This window comes from Arachis ipaensis, chromosome B02, assembly GCF_000816755.2.
Source record: "Arachis ipaensis cultivar K30076 chromosome B02, Araip1.1, whole genome shotgun sequence".
Lineage (NCBI taxonomy): Eukaryota > Viridiplantae > Streptophyta > Magnoliopsida > Fabales > Fabaceae > Arachis > Arachis ipaensis.
The window spans coordinates 1,914,715-1,921,054 of NC_029786.2; the positions used below are offsets into that span (position 1 = coordinate 1,914,715).

The 6,340-nt window shown below is 32.5% G+C and overlaps 1 long non-coding RNA gene across 1 annotated transcript; it reads left to right on the forward strand.

The window, feature by feature from the left end:
* Window positions 3,017–4,060, forward strand: LOC110268580. The gene is made up of 2 exons (XR_002356821.1): window positions 3,017–3,525; window positions 3,628–4,060. It is a non-coding gene; the product is annotated as an uncharacterized LOC110268580 (long non-coding RNA).

Sequence of the window (6,340 nt, forward strand, 5' to 3'; positions counted from 1 at the left end):
ATTGCATCATCCACAAGGAAGCTTTTGATTTGTGTAGGAGACAGAAATTAATCAGGGTTAAAAAGAGAAAAAGGAAGAAAACCTCTATTCTATTTGTGTGGTAAATTAATCCCATTTTAAATTTTTATGTACATAATTTTTTAATTTTTACATTAATCTCCCCTAGTTTTATTTGTTCTCCTCTTCTAAAGTTATATCCTTTTTATATTCGCTCCCTCTAAAAAACTATTTTAACTCCGTTCATGTAATGTCATTGGTAATAGTGGCTGGTTTGAATTCCCAATAGTCGGAGATGATGAGATAAATATTTGTTTTCATTTTTTAGAAATATATAATCATAGAATTGTTTAATTCTATAATATTATATCTTTGTCTTTCATTTCAAAATCACTTTTTGCATTTATTTTTGTATCTTTATCTTAAACATAAACCAAACCCTACCTATATAGTGTTAAACTCTCTTTCATTAGCATTCTTTTCTTGTTTGTTGTTGAACACCAAATACGTGGAGGACATACAAAAAATATTTGGACGCTTAAGTTAGCGAAAGAATAAAAATTCAAAAAACTTTTATAAATAAACTCAGATTCCAGTTGTTGCAACAAGAATGTAACAGTAAAAGAAGAATTAATGCAGAATTTGATCAAAAAGAAAAGAGGGGGGAGGGGATAGGATTTGGATCCAAACTCTAATTTTAAGTATGAGTTGAGAATATTATAATTCTAACTCTATTCATTCTTAATTCGCGGGTACCCAATTTTACAGGCTACTTACAAAAAAGATGTAACATTTTTTTTCAAAGTCAAGTAGTATTCATTTCATAATTCAAGAAATACAAGAAGTTCATGTAGGACAAAAAAAAGAGAACGGAGAACTCCCAATCAACTCCCGTGCTGAGTTATATAGCAACATAATAAAAGGAAGAATTACAAAGGGTATAATAAAAGGACAGAAGATCTAAATGGGGCTTTAATCCCTAACGTTTCACTAGAAGGGAATTGGAGAAAGGGAGTCACTCAGATAAAGATGCTGAAAACGTCTTTTTATAAAGATGTTTTTTAATAATTAAAATTTAACACATATAATCGATTAAATCGTGTTATTTTTATCAAAATTAGGCTAGACAAATTGATTTGACTGAAAAATGGTGAATCAAATCTTGAATTGGTCTAAATTAATATTATTTTTTATAGAAAATGACTACAATACCCTACTATAAAAAATGATTAAAATATTTTTATTATATATATTAATTTTGAGAATTTTAAATTTTAGTCCTTTATTTTTCTATCGTAGGATTAGGATTTAGAATTTTTAAAATTAATATATCTATATATATATAATAAGAGTATTTTAATCATTCTCTATAATAAGGGTATTGTAGTCATTTTTTTATAAAAAAAAATATTAATTTAAACCAGTTCAAGATTTGATTCACCATTTTTTTGTTAAATCAATTTGTCTAGCCTAATTTTGACAAAAATAACATGATTCAATCGATTATATATGTTAAATTTTAATTACTGAAAAACATTTTTAAAAAAGACGTTTTATGCGTCTTTATTTGAGTGGCTCCCTTGGGGGAATAGTCACCACTTCCATTAACATTCTTCGAGAAATTCGGTCTGTCTCTTCCGGTAAAATTTTTTCATGTTCAAAGACCAAGCAGTTTCGAGCTCTCCAAATATTCCGGTACATAATTTCAACCAAGAGCAAGTTTTGTTAGTCACTTCCACTCCCTCATAGGTAAGCTTTCTTCCTCCTCCAACATCGATAGAATTTCTCTTCCTCTTCTCCTATCGTCACACCTGCAAATGGACTTTTGAACCATACTTCTTTTGCCTTATTGCAGGTGAATAAGCAGTGCATAGTCGATTCCTCTCCTATCTAACATCGGGGACAAATTGCAGAAACTGATGGAATTCGTCGCTGGAGATTCAACAGGACATGAAGTCTTCCATGAAGGGCACGCCAGAGGAAGAATTTGATCTTCGGAAGTAATCTCATTTTTCATAAATCTTTTCAAATATTACTACATTGAGCTGTAGGTGAATAGAACTCAATTGGTGGGTGGTGAAAATGGTAAGCCACTTGATATACTGATACTACTTTATAATTACCAGACTTGTGAAAAATTTAGGATATTCGGTCCTCTCGGTCTTCAATATTAACTGAAAGAATACTTTGAGTAATTTTTGGAGAAAACAAACACTGTATTAATTGATTATTCCATTCCTTGTTCTTAGTTAAGAGTTCTTTTACCCAAGTCACATTTTGCCTTGTTGTTGCAGATTGTATAGGAGCACAATGGGGATGAGGAGATGGCAGCCATGGATCTACATAAACATGGATACTTTTTCCTGACCCTACCTTCCAGAGCAAGCCTTTTTCAAGAACTTTACAGCCCTCTAGGACGCTTCTCCAACTCCACGAAAGTACTGTTCCTACTCTTGCCTTCATAATAGACTGGTATATGTAGTACTTTCCTTTTAGCATCTTAGTAAATAGAGATTTTGGTCTGATAGCTATTCTCCAACACAGTTTTTCTAGAAGTGCCAAATTTTGGGCTCGCAGGTCCTTAAATATAATTTGATGATAATTTAAAATAGAACTGATTTTTATGTAAAAAAAAATCTATTAAATTATCCATTAATGATCTTCTCTTAGTGATTTAGGATCCATTTAGTGAGAAGTCTTTGATTCAACATTCACTTGAAATATACTTTTATATAAATATAGAACATATACATATATAGGGTGCAGGTTGGTCGAGTAAGATTGAGACTCAACCCACACCCGACCCGACCCGCACAAGAACCCTACCCACACCCTATACTACCCGCTGCGAATCAGATTGGCAACTCTACCCGACTAGGTTGAATCGGGTTAGGTCCCCACTGGTAAGGTGCATGTTGCCACCTCTCAATTCTCTGCCTTCGAATTCAGGAAAAATGAACTCCACTCGTAACAAACTCAACCATTTCTTACGTCCCACTATCCATCCTCTCTCACTATATTTCCATGGAGTCCTAACTAACTCTCTCTGATGCATTAGTTGGGTTTGTCATTGGGCCTTCCATCGAGTCATTTTGTTGAACCGGATCAGAGTTGACGTTCTCATTAACTATCCCCTGCCCGATAAGGACCTTGTCCCCAAGGTGATTTGAGAAAAAAACATTAGAGCTCATCTTTGTCAACCCAAGCTGTCTCTTCGCAAGGTGACCCTGCCCATTCCACCAACACCTATTCGATCGGCGCCCCCTCTCGCCTGACGATGTTACATCCAATAATCGCAGTTGGGAGGGGCTGGAAAGTCGTGGGTGTCGCTGTTAAAGTCGGACTTCTCATTGGTGGATTCCCATGATACTCTTTCGGCATAGAGACGTGGAAGACTAGGTGGATAGTGCTCCCCTCCGACAACTCTAACCGATATGCGAGCTTCTCAACTCGCCAATGCACGTGGTAAGGCTCGAAGAACCATCGACCTAATTTCGGGTGTTCCTTGAGAAAGAAAGAAATCTACCGGTACAGTTTAAGGTTCAATAAAACCCAATCATTCTCCTTGAACTCCTTATCTCTGTGATTTTTATCTACGTGCTTTTTTATTCTCTGCATTGCTTGATGCAGGTAAAATCCCAATTCATCATTAAAGACCTATGTAGCAAAATTCAGCCTAAGGAAGGAAGGAAACTCAACACTGTGGTCGAGAATGGATGAATGCTAGCAAATACTGCTCCAAGGAGCAATATGTGACTTCAGTTTAACCATCGCTTTGGAGATGATAAGTCGTACTATAATGTAGTCTAGTTCCATTATACTCAAACAAGTTCCGCCAAAATCAAATGAGAAAAATTAGGTCATGATCTGAGACAATGACAACAGAGAAGCTATGAAATTTGACTATGGACGCAATGAAGACCTTAGTAACAGATGCAACAGTAAGACCAAAACGCAGAGCTTTAAAATGGGTTGTCTTGCTAAAGCGCGCCGTCGACGACCACCATGATAGCCGAGTTATGCTAATTGCATCAAAATCCAAACCTAATATACACTTTGTCCAGATTATGTTTTACCAAATTTATATTTTTTTTTCTAAAATTATTTTTAGTTTGATGTTATAAGGTTTTATGAATAACATCTTTTTGAGCCGCATATGTTGCTGAGGAAGGGAGGTATTACACTCACCTTTGAGTAACTACTACTTTTCTTTGAGAATACATTAAATTGATTAGGATACTCATAACATGCACAAATAATTTACAAAGTTTTTCTTGTACAACTTCTGAAATTTCAATCAAATATCCAAATTCCAAACATGCACTAAATCCAAAAATAAGACATTGGTAGACCATAACGATTTTTTTGCCCCTCCTCTTTATTCTGGAGTTAAAACTCGAAAATATCTTTTGTTTTGTGTTAACAAATTGAGACCAAATTCTTAATTTTGTGTTTTGCTCTTATCATAAAAATGACCGTTCAAATTAATATGTTAGTAATAAGCTTAAATATTAGAATTTGGTTCAATCATTTTTTTTAGTCAGATTTAGACACTTCTAATTCTATGTATTACATCATAAATTTACACAATAATATTTGAATTTTATTCATTATTTGACCATCATTAAATCAAATATTAGAGTTTGATTCAATAATTTTTTTAGTCGGATGAATTGAACATTTTTAATTTTATATATTACATAACAAATTTATATATATAATATTTGGATTTTATTCATTATTTGACCATCACTAAATTTTCAATTCGAATACAGTATATTAAGAGACTAAATATACAGCCACACAACCAAAGCTTAGGTTGCAAAGTTCAATGCTTATTCATTCGTGTACTTTCCAAAACGAATGGTGGAAAAATGTATGTTATATGCCTTTCATTCTGGACTTATTTCCAATTAGTTTGTTAAAAATGACAATGAGTAATAGCTCAAATGGTATAGTCTCCTCATACTCAATTAAGAGGTTACGGGTTCGAGTTCTTCTATCTTTGGTAAAAAAAAAAAAATTAGTTTGTTAAAAATGTATGTCATATGCATATCACTCGTTCCTAGGATCTTTTTGGTGCACCTTGTTAAGAGGCACACAGATCCTTCACAAGATGGAACCTCAAGCTTGTGTTTTTTTTTTTTTTTCAGTTTTTGGTCTATGTAGTGAAGTTAGCCCAATTTCAACATAGCGGTACAGTCTCTTTTACCATAAAACAAATACAAAAAATGAAATCTACAATTTTTTTTTTCACTTTTTAACCAAATTAAGTACCAATTATTTAGAGTTTAGACACCATAGAATTTTTCTAATAGTATATTGTTGTATTGAAATTATTAGTAGGCAACCAAAATGTACCTTTGTTGAGTGACTACATATTGACACAGCCTTGTATAGTTAATTATTTTACCAAAACTAACAAGATTGAATTATTTACTTGCATATTATAGTTAATCTTTTGATTAATAGCCATATTTTGTAGATAATATCCTTTATTACGAATAAACAAATTTAAAAAAAAAAATTCTAACAGTTCAATACTTAACAATTTTTGGATGACTACAGATTAACCTTGATAATTTAACATCAATCTTAGTATTATGAGTATTATTTGAAAATTAGTGAGGCCTCAACGTGGAAGACACTAGACAGTACTATGACGTTAGCTCCACCTTCCACCACAAAAAGCACCAAGCCGACCAAGACCCCAATTCACCATTTAGTCCAATCCGTAGCCGCCACGTGTTTCATCCCATTCAGCTATCAGTCACTTCTTTCCGAAAGGATCCACTCTCAGACAAGGAGTAGTACCATGCTAATTGCTAACTTTGGCACAATTTGAATTGGGTTAGCAACTTAGCAAAAGGCTATTGTTGGTAGTAACATTTAAAAAAAAAATAATTATTGTTATTTTATCTGTATATTCTTTTATCCACATTTTTATTTTTAATATTAAGTTAACAATGATGTTTTTTAAATTGTGATCTACTATGTCACAAAAAAAAAAAAATTGTGATCTACTATAATATTTTTCTAAAATGTGGGATAATTTAATTTACGGAGTACAAATTGGACCGTCTGATTTTTAAGAGGTATAGAAATCGAACCGTTTGATTTTTAGATTCTCCAAATTTTTTTAATTTTTTAAACACAAATCGAAAGAACCTCCTATAATTTTAAAAAACACAAAAAATTACTACGTTAAGAATTAAAATATAACACTCATCTTACCACGATATGGTTATTTTAATTATTGAGTACTGTCATTTTAATGTTAGTTGGTTGAAATGGAGTATTATATTTTTTATACTAAAAATAATTATTATAAAAACCATAGAAC